The 15,655-nt window shown below is 39.0% G+C and overlaps 2 non-coding genes across 2 annotated transcripts; both read left to right on the forward strand.

The window, feature by feature from the left end:
* Nucleotides 1–763: 763 nt before the first annotated feature.
* LOC148878910 (small nucleolar RNA R71) lies at nucleotides 764–870 on the forward strand. Its single transcript, XR_016106194.1, has one exon. It is a non-coding gene; the product is annotated as a small nucleolar RNA R71 (small nucleolar RNA).
* An 11,629-nt stretch (nucleotides 871–12,499) lies between these two features.
* LOC148878911 (small nucleolar RNA R71) lies at nucleotides 12,500–12,606 on the forward strand. The gene has a single exon (XR_016106318.1). It is a non-coding gene; the product is annotated as a small nucleolar RNA R71 (small nucleolar RNA).
* The last annotated feature ends 3,049 nt before the right edge of the window (nucleotides 12,607–15,655 follow it).

The following is a 15,655-nucleotide window of genomic DNA, read 5'->3' on the forward strand; positions in this document are numbered from 1 at the left end:
GGGTTCAGCCCAATTCTTCTTTTCTACCTCAGGCAACTCTTTTCCACTTCTTAAGGTAATAGCTTGCACCTGCTCTCATGGATTCACTTCAGTGTTGCTTGGAAGAGTTCCCGGCAGTCTGGAAGAGATTAATTGTGCCAATTGCCCCACTTGGTTTTCCAGGTTTTTGATTGAGGCTTCCTGGTTCTGGAACCTAGTTTCTACACCTGCTATAAATTTTGTCATTAGTTCCTCCAAATTGGATTTTGGTTCAGGCTGATGATAAGTCTGGTGGAACGGCTTGGAAATATGCTGATTTGGCCAGGACTGGTTTGAATGTCCCCTCCATCCTAGATGAAAAGTATGGTGACTCTGGTAACCCTGCTGTCTTGACGAATTGCTGACATAGTCAACTTGTTCAGTAGATGGTCTGAACTGATTGCCAACTTGGCAGTCTGTACTGATGTGGCCTCCCCCACACAATTCACAATTAAGAGGCTGCACATGCATGGCAGCTATCTGCATTTCATCTATTTTCTTACTGAGTGCTCCTATTTGTGCAGATAGTGCTGTATAAGTGTCAACATTATGCAAGCCTTGCTGCTTCCTAGTTTGAGTTCTTTCCGAATGCCATTGATAGTTGTTGGCTGCCATTTCCTCAATAAGTGCATGGGCAACATCAGGAGTTTTATTATTTATGGATCCTCCGGCTGCAGCATCTAATATGGTCTTATTTGAGTCAGTAAGACCATTATAGAAAATCTGCACTTGCAGCCAAATGGGGAGGCCATGGTGAGGAACTCTCCTTAACAGCTCCTTGTATCATTCCCATGACTCATATAAAGATTCCCCCTCTTGCTGGAAAAAAGTAGTGATGTCATTCCTCATTTTCGCAGTTTTAGAAAGGGGAAAATATTTAGAGAGAAAACGGCTGGCCATTTCATCCCATGTGGCTATAGATCCTGCCGGTAATGAGTTCAACCAAGCTTTGGCTTTATCCTTCAAAGAAAATGGGAATAACCTCAGCCGGATGGCATCATCACTTACCCCATTGTGTTTGAAGGTGTCACAGATTTCCAAGAAGTTAGCAATATGGGCATTCGGATCCTCATGGGCCATACCACAAAACTGAACCGTATTTTGTATCATTTGGATTATGGCCGGTTTAATTTCGAAGTTATTGGCAGCAATAGTTGGCCTGATAATGCTGGAGACAGTCCCGGTGAGGGTGGGCTTGGCATAATCCATCATAGTTCTTTGTTCAGCCATTTCTTGTGCTTCTTGTCTGACTTGCCTAGCAGCTCTCAAATGGACACGGAGAGTCCGTTCAATCTCCGGGTCATAAAGGATCTCTTCCAGTTCAGGTCTGCTTGTCATAAAATGTTAAAGTCAAAGCAATAAAAATGCCAATATTCACAAAAGAAAATAAATAACTAATCCTATCACATTGAAAATGTAAAGTGAATTATTGGAATACAAAAACCTACATCCTATCATGAATAAATGAAGCCGATTATACTAAAAACAGATTTATACCAATCATCTTATTCAAGGTTCCTTTATCTACATCCATCGATTACAACATCTGAATTCAGACCCAATTTAGTTGAGTTCAGATCTACAAGTCTTTGGTATTGTTAGTCCAGAGAAATTAACAAATAATAATTCAGATCTGAGCTGTATATCTCATACACACTCATTTGTATACACTACAATATACATCCATTGAGGTTGGAATCAAGTCTGTGATGCTTTAGGGCTGAAATCAGATCTGATCTGAAAAATAATTTAAAAGGATCTGAAATAAACTAAAACTAGACCTGAGATAGGCTTGGGTTAAGGATTTTAAGCTCTACAATTGAAGCTCAAACCTGTATAGCTGATGCATATCAAACACTTGCTAAGACCTGAAAATTGATTCTGCAATGTTTGGTATTGCAAGCTATTCGATCCATACAACTTTTGTAGAAATCTGAAATCAGGTCTGCTAACTGTTGCACTATAGCAGCCCTGCTACAGATCTGAATGCTAATCGAAAAATGGTGTGGAAGTGCCACTTTTGCATGAAATCTCTTGAGGCATAAAAATTTCTCAGATTAAATATACTTTTCTTCAACCAAATCAGCTCAGATAGATCGGAGTACAAGTTATTTAATACAGCAAAGTATGCCCTGTATCCTGCTCTGTTCACAACCCCAGTTCAGATCTAGGTGATTGCAGATCCGAATTTCTTCAACCATGACTATCCAATTGTTTTTGGGAGATAGCAGATTTTTTTGTAGGGTGTATTGGGTGACGATAACCCCCAATTATCCTTTAAATTTACATCAGTTCAGGTCTGAGTTCAAGAGAACTCAGATCTGAACTGTTGCAGATCTGCTACAATAGAACTCTGATCTGAACTCAGATCTGAGTTCTGATCTGAATCCTTGGTTTCCATTCTTTCGGTTATATGGTTCTTTCTCTCTCTTTTTTTTTTCACTATCTAAATATATATATTTTTTTTCTTTTTGTAATGAAAGAAAAGAATAATAAATGGCTGAGAACAGATTTTTTTTTTTTTTCTGAGTATTGCAGTTCTGCTATAGCAAAGTTCAGGTCTGAACTCAAGTCTGAGTTCGGATCTGAAATCTCAATTGCCTTACCTTCAGTTATTTCTGCCAAATTGCCTTTGAGGAGTAGCAGAAGTGTCCTAGGGTAAATTGGGGTGGTTATGACACCCAATTCCCCTCAAAATTGCATCAGTTCAGGTCTGAGTTCAGAGGAAATCAGATCTGAACTGTTGCAAATCTGCTGTAGCAGAATTCAGATCTGAACACAGATCTGAATTCTGATCCGAATTCTCAATTGCTCCTCTGGTTGTTCAAAAGATCTCCCTTTTTTTTTCATTTTATATATATATATATATATATATATATATATATATTTTGTAAAGGAAAAAGAAATAAATTTCTGAAACACAAGCAATTCTTTTTGGCTGAGTGCTGCAGATCTGAAATCTGCTGATCTGAGTGCCGAATGCAAATCAGATCTGCAACACTCATGTTTATGTGAATTGTTTTTCTTTTTTTTTTTTTTTTGAAGGGAACAACACCAAGATTGAATAGAAATCAAATATGTCTTTATTAAAATGAAACTGAAACCAGAAAAAGAAAGTAATCTACTTAAGAAAGAAGAAACATAACTACAGTAGTACAGCAGTTGCAGTCCAAGCTGAAATGAAAAAGTTAGCAAATTAACCCAACTATGAATGCAATGCTGAATGAGATCAGATTAAGAATGCTCAATGTTTCCTAATATTGCTTGTATAAATCCCCGGCAACGGCGCCAAAAACTTGATATGTGGCTCATTGTGACACTAGCAAGTGCGCTAGTCGTTCAAGTAATAAAGTAGTGAGTGAAGTATCGTTCCCACGAGGATTTAGGAAACAATTACCAATACTAAATTGAGCACTTCTTATCTGATCAACAAATAAATCAAAACTCTAATGAAAGCTAAGAAATCCTAAATTAAAATCTATCTAAATCATTGGCCCAATTGCCTTCAAATCAGGTTAGAAGAGTAAGCAGTAAATGTCAATCTCAGAATTCAGCAATCTATCAATTTGGATCATTCGAATAAATCATGATTGAGCCTTGATTTGGTGAAACCCCAAGGTCATGAACAGCCTCTCTCAAGTGCATGTTCATCCTATGCATGAGTGACGGTTCTTCTATCTCTAGCAAGAATCTAATCCCCATGCATGCATTTCTTCAAACACTTCTAAGGCATCAATTCAAATCTGAATTGATCACCAACTGAATTGTGCAAGTTATCTCTAACCTTGCACTCAATTCAGTTCTTGAATAGTAGATCTGAATTCCTAGAGTGGTCTCTCTCAAGCACTCTAGGAATTTCAAGCTGTAGATTAATTCGGCCAATCTGAAAATTGCAGATCTGAATTCTCTTTCAAGCAATTCAGATCTTGCAATCTCAGATCTGAGAATTCAGATCTGAGTTTTGAAGGTTAGTTGGCCGAATTACTCTACAATAACACCCTTATTCAAGAAACTTCAAGTACAATTCATGACCATTTGAATGAATCAAAAAGAATTAGATTGCTGAACTGAAATTTTACAAGCTGAAATACATCAAGGAAGAATGGAAACAAGGAGAAAGAAGAAAGAAAATATAACAAAGAAACTGAATTCAAATCAAAAGAGAATGAAACTACAAATGATTTATTACAAAAGATCTTTAAATCACAAACCCTCAATTCGAACTCACCTTCTTCTTCTAGCTTGCTTGTCTTAAACTTCCTTCAGCCCTTCTTCTTCTTCTTCCTTGCGCCTAGCCTTATTCTCTTCTCTTCTCTCAAGGTGGCTGAACCTCTAAGAGTGGGAGAGCCTTCCTCTCAAGCAATTGAACAACTCTCTCCCCTCCTACAGGCCTCTTTATATAGTTTTTCAAGGGGCTCTTGCCCCTTCTTGAAGTCTCTAGAATTGGGTGTATTACACCCCTCATGAACCTTCTAGAGTGCTCCCTCCTTCTCTTCAAGAAACATCTAGGAGTTGCCGCCCCTAGCTCCCTTTGGGCTGCTATTTGGGCTACAACTTAGCTTGCTTTTGAGCTCATGTGGGCTACACTCTAGGCTGTTATTTGGGCTAAAAATGGGCTGGGCCGAAATTTCCTTATTGCTAGGCTTCTTCCCTTGGGTTTTCCAAAGAGTTAGCTTGCACTACTTGGGCTGAATGAAACTCCCTTGCTCTCATGGCTGGGCTGGACTGAACTTGATAAATTTTGGGCTTTCTTTTCTTGCTTTTGCCTTCTTTTTGTTGATTTGGCTCCCCCTGAAATCTTTCTTGCAATCAAGCTAAAATAGGGCAAAACCTAATTAAACCAGCATAAAATTTCATGCAAAAACCTCATAAAATATAGATAAATTGTAGGTTTATCACAGGACAATTCCTCTTCCATTAGCCGGTCTGTTTGCAGAAGTGACACACATCAGATGCCTTGTTCTTCTTCTGCTTCTTATGTTTGGCCGCCTTCTTCTGAGGTTTCTTTGCCTTTCTCTTTTTCTTGCCCGATTTGTTAGATTCAGCAAGCATAACCACAGGCTCATCCTTCTTGAGTAGATCCTCGGCTCTCTGCAACATATTGCTGAGTTCCTGGATGCTGACATTCAGCTTATTCATATTGTAGTTCATTGTGAACACATTGAAGGAAGAGGGCAAATTATTGAGGATGGCATCCACTTGCGTGCCAAGATCTAGCCCGGATCCAAGAGCTTCAAGTTCGTTAATGTAACCCATCATCCGAAGACAATGGTCATGAACTTTCTGCCCTTTGGTCATCTACGCGGTCATGAACAATTTCAGGACCTTCTGTCGAGTAGAACGGTTCTGCTCTTCATACATTGTTCTTAGACTGTCCAATATGTCCTTGGCTAGTTCGATCTGATCGAACTGCCTCTATATTGAGTTGTCTAATGAGGCAACGACAAAGTAGCGTGCTAGGGAGTTCTTATCCTCCCACTCTTGGTAGTCCCTCCTATGGGCCTCAGAAGCCCTATCACCCGGACGTTCCGGTGCAGGATTTTTCACTACCTTGTCTAACTTTTCGGAAGTTAGGACCAGCATAAGATTTCTGTACCAGTCGGCATAGTTTGGTCCCTTTAGCTTGTTATCATCTAGAAGCTTTGCAAATTGACCGTTTGCCATTTTCTGATAAAATAGCAAAATCATTAGTCCACAACCTTAGTTTGATTCATGTTACCTACATAGATATGGATTTTAATCTATGTTCCATTCCCATTTGTTCATCTCTGAGATTTCCCTCCTTTCTCAGAGACGGAGATGACGAAATGTCTCTGGAAATGTGGGAAATCACATGGGGTGCGTGAAGCCAACTGTTTCAGTTGCATAACTTCACCACCTTTCTGTGACGGATCATATCCACTCATCAAATGAGTTTCCCTTTGGCCTCTGTTAGACAAGGTTCAGAGCCGTTTTCAGGTAAACTTTTCTGTCCAGTGAGTGCTTACCCATCATATTCAGGTTACGCCAAGGTACCGTGAGAGAGTTCCCATTTTCTGGTGAAGCCCCTCCCACATCGGTCTATGACGCCCCTATCATCTTATGAAACACTCTAATAGATCCAACAGCAAATGGATAGCCCAATTTTATGGTGCGTTTCCTCATTACTGAAGGACCCATCATTGTGCTAATGACGGAAGGCCTTTAGAGAGTCCATCATATGGGTCTCCCTATCACAAGCATTCATATTTGCTAGAGGGAACAAAAACGCCCTAGTTTTAATTTAGGTCAAACCAGAGTGGCTCCCACTGACTTTCATAAAGTCAGATTTCTGGTGGGCCTTAATCGGCTAGGGGTTCTGTACGCATCCCTTTTTAGGGTTGTGGGGGCCCACCAAACAAAGAGGGATCATCCAATGACCTTGAAGGACACCATGGCAATGATATGCATTCAGCCATGGTGTGCGCAAGAGCCACTAACGAGTCTTCATGGGCCAAGTACTTATGGCCCATGGTAGCAGCATATCAAACATCCAAACATCACATGTAAAGGAGGAATTGATCCAATCAATTAACTACTGTAAAGCCCATTGAATAGCCCATTTAAAATCTAAGTCATTAACAATTAATGACTACTAGGTGTATGGGCTGAATCGCAGATAGCAGTTCGGCCCATACAGCTCATCTCACAGTAATGGGCCTTTTGCAGTTTTAACCCTTTAAAACTGGGCTTTATAGGTGGGTCGAATTAATCCTTGTAATTGAACATCAGATTTGGAACAACAAGTGTGAGAAATACAGACTGAAAAATAGTCCCTATCGAACCCCAGATTCGGTCCAAACAGTTTTGGTCCAATCTAGTCCGAGAGGATCCAAAACTGATTTTCAATTCAAGAATTAATTCATGAAAGATATGAAATTAATAATTTTGATTTCAAACAATCACAAATCAAACTATGGACTGTTCGCACCACCTGCAAAACAGAGGTTAATCACAAGGGTTGCAGTTTCACAAACTGCAAATCGTAGAAAGCGATTTCTGCAACTGCAAATCTCCAGCGCCGCCTTCTTCTTCCTTCTTCTTTAATCAAGAAAAATAACAGAAATCCTATTTCTATTAATTACATTCTTGATCAAATCCTATACATTCAGTCTAAAATAAAAAAAATTATTTACAAACCGAATATAAATAAATAGAAAGAAAAAGGGTGCGCAGACTATCTGCGCCAAATCTGCACTGTGATCTCCAGGTTCGAACAGTCCATTAAATCAAAATAAATAAAGAACAATTCTAAATAAATTCTGGATTTAATAAAATTAATTTCAAATAATCGCCCTTAACAAGAAACAGTTTCTTGAAAAAGAAAACAATCTGCGCAAATCTTGAAAGAACACCTTCTATCCATCTGCGCGGGTCAGATCTGATTTTCTTTTAGTTCAAGATTTGAACCTGTGGCTCTGATACCACTGAAAGAATGGTGGGATCCATCTAATGGACGCCATAAAGGTTGCGGAATGGGTGGGCGAATTTCAAAAATTTCCTACCTTCTCTCAACTAGGAATCATATTCCCTAAATTTAGAATACAATATTCAAGGATCCTACTTGAACCATAATCAAACCAGATCTGTACCAAACGATAAATGGGAGGAATATACCTGATCCGGAGAAGTAGTATCTCTCAAAGTTGGTGTTCACACCCAAAGAATGCTCCAAGATCCGTTCCTGCTGAAGATGACATAGCTGGGAATGGAACAGAACCAGTAGGGTGCGTCCTACACACTGGATCCTTCACAAGAATCCTCTGGAAGTACTAAACACTGAATCCTTTTCAGTCTTTCTTGCAAGACTGATGTCAAGAAAAGATTTCTTGACTTTCTTTTCTGCAAAGATCTAATCTTGCAATGGCAGATGGCGGCGGCAGGAGGAGATCTCCAAAACGAAAAAGGCTGAACTGCTTTTTCTGTTTTTCTAGAGAGTATGAGATCTGATCTCAATTCGCAGGAGATTGACATTTACTGCTTACTCTTCTAACCTGATTTGAAGGCAAATGGACCAATGATTAAGATAGATTTTAATTTAGGATTTCTTAACTTTCATTAGAGTTTTGATTTATTTGTTGATCAGATAAGAAGTGCTCAATTTAGTATTGGTAATTGTTTCCTAAATCCTCGTGGGAACGATACTTCACTCTCTACTTTATTACTTGAACGGCCAGTGCACTTGCTAGTGTCACAATGAGCAACACACCAAGTGATCATATCCGCCCACCTCGAAATGGGCTTTTGGCCCATTAAGTGTTCAGTGTCTAATTACTTTCCAATCTGCTGCCCAGTTGGGCTTCTTTGTATGGCGTGGGACCCAAGCATTGATCTACACACCAGCCACATGGGTTCGGCCCAGCCTCTAAAACAAGGCCTAGCCGAATTCACTGAAAAACTCAATGAACCCCATGAGTCCATCATATGGACCCTATGGGCCCAACACTTACATTAAGTGGTCCCTGGGCCAAGCCATCTTATAAAAACCCAGGGACTGTGGGCAGGTGCAAGATTAGCCCATCAGGTATTATCCTCAATGGTCTTATACTTAACCTCTCAGCCCTTAATGATCAAGCACTTCCCGACAAGAGAGGACCTCTCCCTCGGCTGCAAGGAACAGTGCCGCACTCTCCTCTCACATGGATCCCGGGAATTAAAACCATTTGCAAACAATTTGAAACCGTACATATATATAAATATATTAATTTTGCAAAACAAAATTCCAATGATTGAAATCAACTGCCGGCAGTTTGGTTTCCATTAGAGAGAGTGCATTCCCGATCATTACCCTTTGTCCGACAAAGTGGCTGATTCTGTGATGTGTGGCTCATTGTGACACTAGCAAGTGCACTAGCCGTTCAAGTAATAAAGTAGTGAGTGAAGTATCGTTCCCACGAGGATTTAGGAAACAATTACCAATACTAAATTGAACATTTCTTATCTGATCAACAAATAAATCAAAACTCTAATGAAAGCTAAGAAATCCTAAATTAAAATCTATCTAAATCATTGGTCCAATTGCCTTCAATTCAGGTTAGAAGAGTAAGCAGTAAATGTCAATCTCAGAATTCAGCAATCTATCAATTTGGATCATTCGAATGAATCATGATTGAGCCTTGGTTTGGTGAAACCCCAAGGTCATGAACAGCCTCTCTCAAGCGCATGTTCATCCTATGCATGAGTGACGGTTCTTCTATCTCTAGCAAGAATCTAATCCCCATGCATGCATTTCTTCAAACACTTCTAAGGCATCAATTCAAATCTGAATTGATCACCAACTGAATTGTGCAAGTTATCTCTAACCTTGCACTCAATTCAGTTCTTGAATAGTAGATCTGAATTCCTAGAGTCTCTCTCAAGCACTCTAGGAATTCCAAGCTGTAGATTAATTCGCCCAATCTGAAATTTGCAGATCTGAATTCTCTTTCAAGCAATTCAGATCTTGCAATCTCAGATCTGAGAATTCAGATCTGAGTTTTGAAGGTTAGTTGGCCGAATTGATCTGCAATCACACCCTTATTCAAGAAACTTCAAGTACAATGCATGATCATTTGAATGAATCAAAAAGAATTAGATTGCTGAACTGAAATTTTACAAGCTGAAATACATCAAGGAAGAATGGAAACAAGGAGAAAGAAGAAAGAACATATAACTAAGAAACTGAATTCAAATCAAAAGAGAATGAAACTACAAATGATTTATTACAAAAAATCTTTGAATCACAATCCCTCAATTCGAACTCACCTTCTTCTTCTAGCTTGCTTGTCTTGAACTTCCTTCAGCCCTTCTTCTTCTTCTTCCTTGCGCCTAGCCTTCTTCTCTTCTCTTCTCTCAAGGTGGCTGAACCTCTAAGAGTGGGAGAGCCTTTCTCTCAAGCAATTGAACCACTTTCTCCCCTCCTAGAGGCCTCCTTATATAGTTTCTCAAGGGGGCTCTTGCCCCTTCTTGAAGCCTCTAGAATGGGGTGTATTACACCCCTCATGAACCTTCTAGAGTGCTCCCTCCTTCTCTTCAAGAAACTCCTAGAAGTTGCCGCCCCTAGCTCCCTTTGGGCTGCTATTTGGGCTACAACTTAGCTTGCTTTTGAGCTCATGTGGGCTACACTCTAGGCTGTTATTTGGGCTAAAAATGGGCCTTCCTTGCTGGGCCGAATTCTCCTCATAGCTAGGCTTTATTTTCTGGGGTTTTCTCAAGGAATTCACTTGCTCTTTTTGGGCCGAAGTGCTCTCTCTTGCTTCCATGACCGGGCTGGACTGAAATTGGTCTTTTTTTGGGTTTTCTTTTCTTGCTTTTGCCTTCTTTTTGTTGATTTGGCTCCCCCTGAAATCTTTCTTGCAATCAAGCTAAAATACGGCAAAAATTTAATTAAACCATTATAAAATTTCATGCAAAAACCTCATAAAATATAGATAAATTGTAAGTTCATCAAATACCCCCACACTTAAGCTTTTGCTTGTCCTCAAGCAAAGACATCAGCCATAAACTTAACATTCCCCCCTTCTGTTCTCACCATTTACCTGGTGAACTTTTTAAGATAGAAATGCATTGAGTAGTCGGGGAACTTTTGTAAGTGCTTAACTCTTATTCTTGTAAATTACCATTTAAGATATGTATCAGATCCGAGGAAAGGAGAATATGAATTTCATCATAGTCTAGCCTTCACTCCTAATTCATATATAAATCAGCTCTTTAATTGTTCAAGGTTAATAATCAAATTTCACTGAGTTTCACATCTGTAACTAAATCTCAATGAGAGTTCAACTTTAGAGTGCCCCTTTGAACCTCGATTGTCACCACAATTACTTATTTCTAAGGGTGAGTGCATTTTATGCTCCATCTCACCTTTTTTTTTTTTTTTTTTTTTCTTTTTTTTCTTTTCGGTGTGAGTGCATTTTATGCTCCATCTCACACTTTTCTCTCTTTTTTTTTTTTTTTTTTTTTTTTTTTTTTTTCTTTTTTTTTTTTTTGGTGTGAGTGCATCTTATGCTCCATCTCACACTGGTCACTTGTTTGAGGTAGGTAAATAGGACTCATGTTCTAAGCTGCTAGTTTTACTATTCAGCTCAGAATAGCGGAGTCAATTTGGGCTTTTGTCCTTCTTTGCAATTATTGAACCTCAAGAATTAGCACTTCAGATGTGCACTAGCTCTCTTGACCATTAACAATGAAATCAAGGGCTTCCATACACATGAAGGAAGTTAGGGCTAGTCATGCTGAAAGGCATATTCAGCTCCCCTTTTCTCCTGCATAAATCAAATTGGGTCATTCACAAGAATAAAAACTTAACAAGTACATCAGTCTCCCTCAACTCATTGAATTCCTTCTTAAAAAATCATCAAATAAATAGTAATGAACTTGAGGGGTTCCAGTCTTTTTTTTTTTTTTTTTTTTTTTTTTTTTGGTTATGTCATTGCCTGCATATGTGTGTTGGGGTGCATGGTTTCAGCCCCCATACCCTAGCCTCGGGCTCACTCCCCCACACTTAAGATGAACATTGTCCTCAATGTTCGTAGTGTTAGGCAGTAACAATAAAACTAGCAAGAGCATCATCAAGTAATAGGAGGTATTTAGAGGACTTCCCTGAAGATCATTCTTAAATTCTGCAATATGTTGTCGGTGGAAAACTTCTTCTGCTAGAAATCACTTGCAAACTAGAAGAGGAGATCAGTATCTTTATTCAATTAAATTCTAAGAAAAACTAACTAAACTTAAATGCTATGAAAAATAAAAACAAAAAGCAAGTAAGACAGTTTATGACTAAGTATCTGAATTGGGAATTCTCCCAACAGCCTCTTGTTCCCTTGGGTTTACCATGGTGTTACTAGGTAAGGTACCCGGAGCCCTTTCTGAAATCATCTGTGCCAGCTGCCCAACCTGAGTTTCCAAGTTCCTTATCGATGTTTCGTTTTTCTGAAATCTATTTTCCGCACTAGCTATGAACTTGGTCATCAGCTCCTCCAAGTTAGATTTCGGTTCCGGCTGATAGAAGTTTTGGTGGAAAGGCTTAGGTGCATGCTGATTCAGGTGGCCTCTCCATCCGGGGTTATGGGCATGATGGTACTGATTTCCTGGCTGTCTTGTAAAGTTGCCAACAAAGTCTACTTGTTCTGTGGACTGAAAAGTCTGACTGCCAACTTGGAATTCAGTGCTATCATGGCCTCCCCCACACTTATCATACTGTATATGCATAGCTGCCATCTGCATCTCATCAAATTTTTTGCTAAGTGCTCCTATTTGTGCAGAGAGAGCTGTGTATGTATCCACATTATGAAGGCCATGCTGCTTTCTAACTGGTGTCCTTTCTGAATGCCATTGGTAGTTATTGGCTGCCATCTCCTCGATGAGTGCATGGGCAACCTCGGGAGTCTTATTGTTTATGGAGCCCCCAGCTGCTGCATCTAAGATGGTCTTGTTTGAATCGGTCAGACCATTATAAAATGTTTGCACCTGCAGCCAAATCGGAAGGCCATGGTGAGGAACCCTCCTTAGTAGCTCCTTGTAACGTTCCCAGGACTCATAGAGAGATTCCCCCTCTTGCTGGAAAAAAGTAGTGATGTCATTCCTCATTTTAGCAGTTTTAGAAGGGGGAAAATATTTAGAGAGAAAACGGCTGGCCATTTCGTCCCATGTGGCTATAGATCCTGCCGGTAATGAGTTCAACCAAGCTTTGGCTTTATCCTTCAAAGAAAATGGGAATAACCTCAGCCGGATGGCATCATCACTTACCCCATTGTGTTTGAAGGTGTCACAGATTTCCAAGAAGTTAGCAATATGGGCATTCGGATCCTCATGGGCCATACCACAAAACTGAACCGTATTTTGTATCATTTGGATTATGGCCGGTTTAATTTCGAAGTTATTGGCAGCAATAGTTGGCCTGATAATGCTGGAGACAGTCCCGGTGAGGGTAGGCTTGGCATAATCCATCATAGTTCTTTGTTCAGCCATTTCTTGTGCTTCTTGTCTGACTTGCTTAGCAGCTCTCAAACGGACACGGAGAGTCCGTTCAATCTCCGGGTCGTAAAGGATCTCTTCTAGTTCAGGTCTGCTTGTCATAAACTGTAAAGGTCAAAGCAATAAAAAGGCCAATATTCACAAAAGAAAATAAATAACTAATCCTATTACAACTGAAAATGTAAAGTGAAGTATTGGAATATACAAACCTACATCCTAAAATAAATAAATGCAGCTAACTAAAAGCATATCAACATTTTATTCAATATACAGAATTCAGTAGCAATTTACAAACAGGTCTGAATTCAGTAATCTCTGAGTAGAACAACAGTTTACAAATTCCTCTTCTTTATATTGCTGAAATCAGGGACGGGATTTAATTACACAGATCTAAACTGCTGAGAGCTGAAATCTCAGTAGCTACTGAGAACAGTAATATACAGTTATGAAATCTTAGTAGCTACTGAGGACAGCCAAGTGCGGATCAGCAGTGATTGTGTTCAGGTCTGAGTTTCATATTAAAAGGCTCTTCTGTGCTACTGAAGGTCAATACACTAAACTGAAGTCAATGTACAAAGGATTGATAGCAATTCAGACATCAGTTCTACACAAAATTGAGATCAGCTCTGAAATCTCAGAAGCCACTGAGAACAACAATAAATATAATAGCAGCTGCTGATAACAGTACAGTTGTGCTCAGGTCTGATTTCCATATTGGAAGGCTACTAAATATCAGATCTGAGCCCACTGTTTTGATGAGCTATGCATCACCAAACACCAGATGGAGTAGCCATACTAAAACTGAGCAATTCAGTAGGATAACCTACTGATATTAGCAATGAAACATGCTGTATACAGATCTGCACAAAACCGAAATCAATCAGTAGAAAAAAATAATCTGAAATCAGACCTGTATTCACCATGGTGTGGATGCTGGGATCTTATTTTCTTTTTCTTTTCTTTTTCTATTTTTCTTTTCTTTCCTTTTTTTTTTTTTTTTTAAAGGAAGAAAACTAAAACAAAATACAGCAATGCAACCAAAATCTTTTTGGATGAGTGCAGGTCTGATTGATGAATGCAATTCAGATCTGAACTCATTTTGAGATTTATTTATTTATTTATTTGTATTTTTTTTTAGAACCAAAAGAAGAAGAGAAATTTGATTTGCATAAGCTATATTAAAACTGAAACTAAGATGGAACAATCAAGTATCAAGAGAAGAAACATGGCTCCATCAATGTAGCCCTTGATGGAGTATACACTTATTGGAATGTAGTACACACGGCTGCACACACCCATTCAGATCTGTTAGACTTTCTATTCATGCACAGCTGAAATCAGAGCTATCTATCTTGAAAAAAAATTTCAAAGATCTGCCTAGGACAATTCACAATGCCAATTTAGTAATGTTAATTGTAATACAAACCTGTTCAAAACCTGCCCTGGTTCAGTCTTGCTGTAGCAGGTCTGCTATAGTAGCCCTGCTATAGGTCTGAACTCTAATAGAAAAATGGTGTGGAAGTGCCACTTTTCATGAAATCTCTTGAGGCATAAAAAAATTCTCAGATTAAATATACTTTTCTTCAACCAAATCAGCTTAGATAGATCGGAGTACAAGTTATTTAATACAGCAAAGTATGCCCTGTATCCTGCTCTGTTCACAACCCCAGTTCAGATCTAGGTGGTTGCAGATCCGAATTTCTTCAACCATGACTATCCAATTGTTTTTGGGAGATAGCAGATTTTTTGTAGGGTGAATTGGGGTGACGATAACCCCCAATTATCCTTTAAATTTACATCAGTTCAGGTCTGAGTTCAAGAGAACTCAGATCTGAACTGTTGCAGATCTGCTACAGCAGAACTCAGATCTGAACTCAGATCTGAGTTCTGATCCGAATCCTTGGTTTCCATGGTTCTTTCTCTCTCTCTTTTTTTTTTTCACTATCTAAATATATATTTTTTTTCTTTTTGCAACGAAAGAAAAGAATAATAAAGGGCTGAGAACAGATTTTTTTTTTTTTTCTGAGTATTGCAGTTCTGCTATAGCAGAGTTCAGGTCTGAACTCAAGTCTGAGTTCGGATCTGAAATCTCAATTGCCTTACCTTCAGTTATTGCTACCAAATTGTTTTTGGGGAATAGCAGAAGTGCCCTAGGGTGAATTGGGGTGGTGATGACACCCAATTCCCCTCAAAATTTCATCAGTTCAGGTCTGAGTTCAGAGGAACTCAGATCTGAACTGTTGCAAATCTGCAATAGCAGAATTCAGATCTGAACTCAGATCTGAGTTCTGATCCGAATTCTCAATTGCTCCTCTGGTTGTTCAAAAGATCTCCCCCTTTTTTTTTTCATTTGTTTTTTTTTTCTTTTTGTAATGAAAGAAAAGAATAATAAAATCTGAAACACAAGCAACTCTTTTCGGCTGAGTGCTGCAGATCTGAAATCTGCTGATCTGAGTGCCGAATGCAACTCAGATCTGCAACACTCATCTTTATGTGAATTTTTTTCCTTTTTTTTTTTCATTTTGAAGGGAACAACACCAAGATTGAATAGAAATCAAATATGCCTTTATTAAAATGAAACTGAAACCAAAAAAAAGAAAGTAATCTACTTAAGAAAGAAGAAACATAACTACAGTAGTACAGCAGTTGCAGTCCAAGCTGAAAT

This window comes from Nelumbo lutea, chromosome 1 (assembly GCF_056320005.1).
Source record: "Nelumbo lutea isolate HS-2025 chromosome 1, American lotus-T2T, whole genome shotgun sequence".
Taxonomy (NCBI): Eukaryota; Viridiplantae; Streptophyta; class Magnoliopsida; order Proteales; family Nelumbonaceae; genus Nelumbo; species Nelumbo lutea.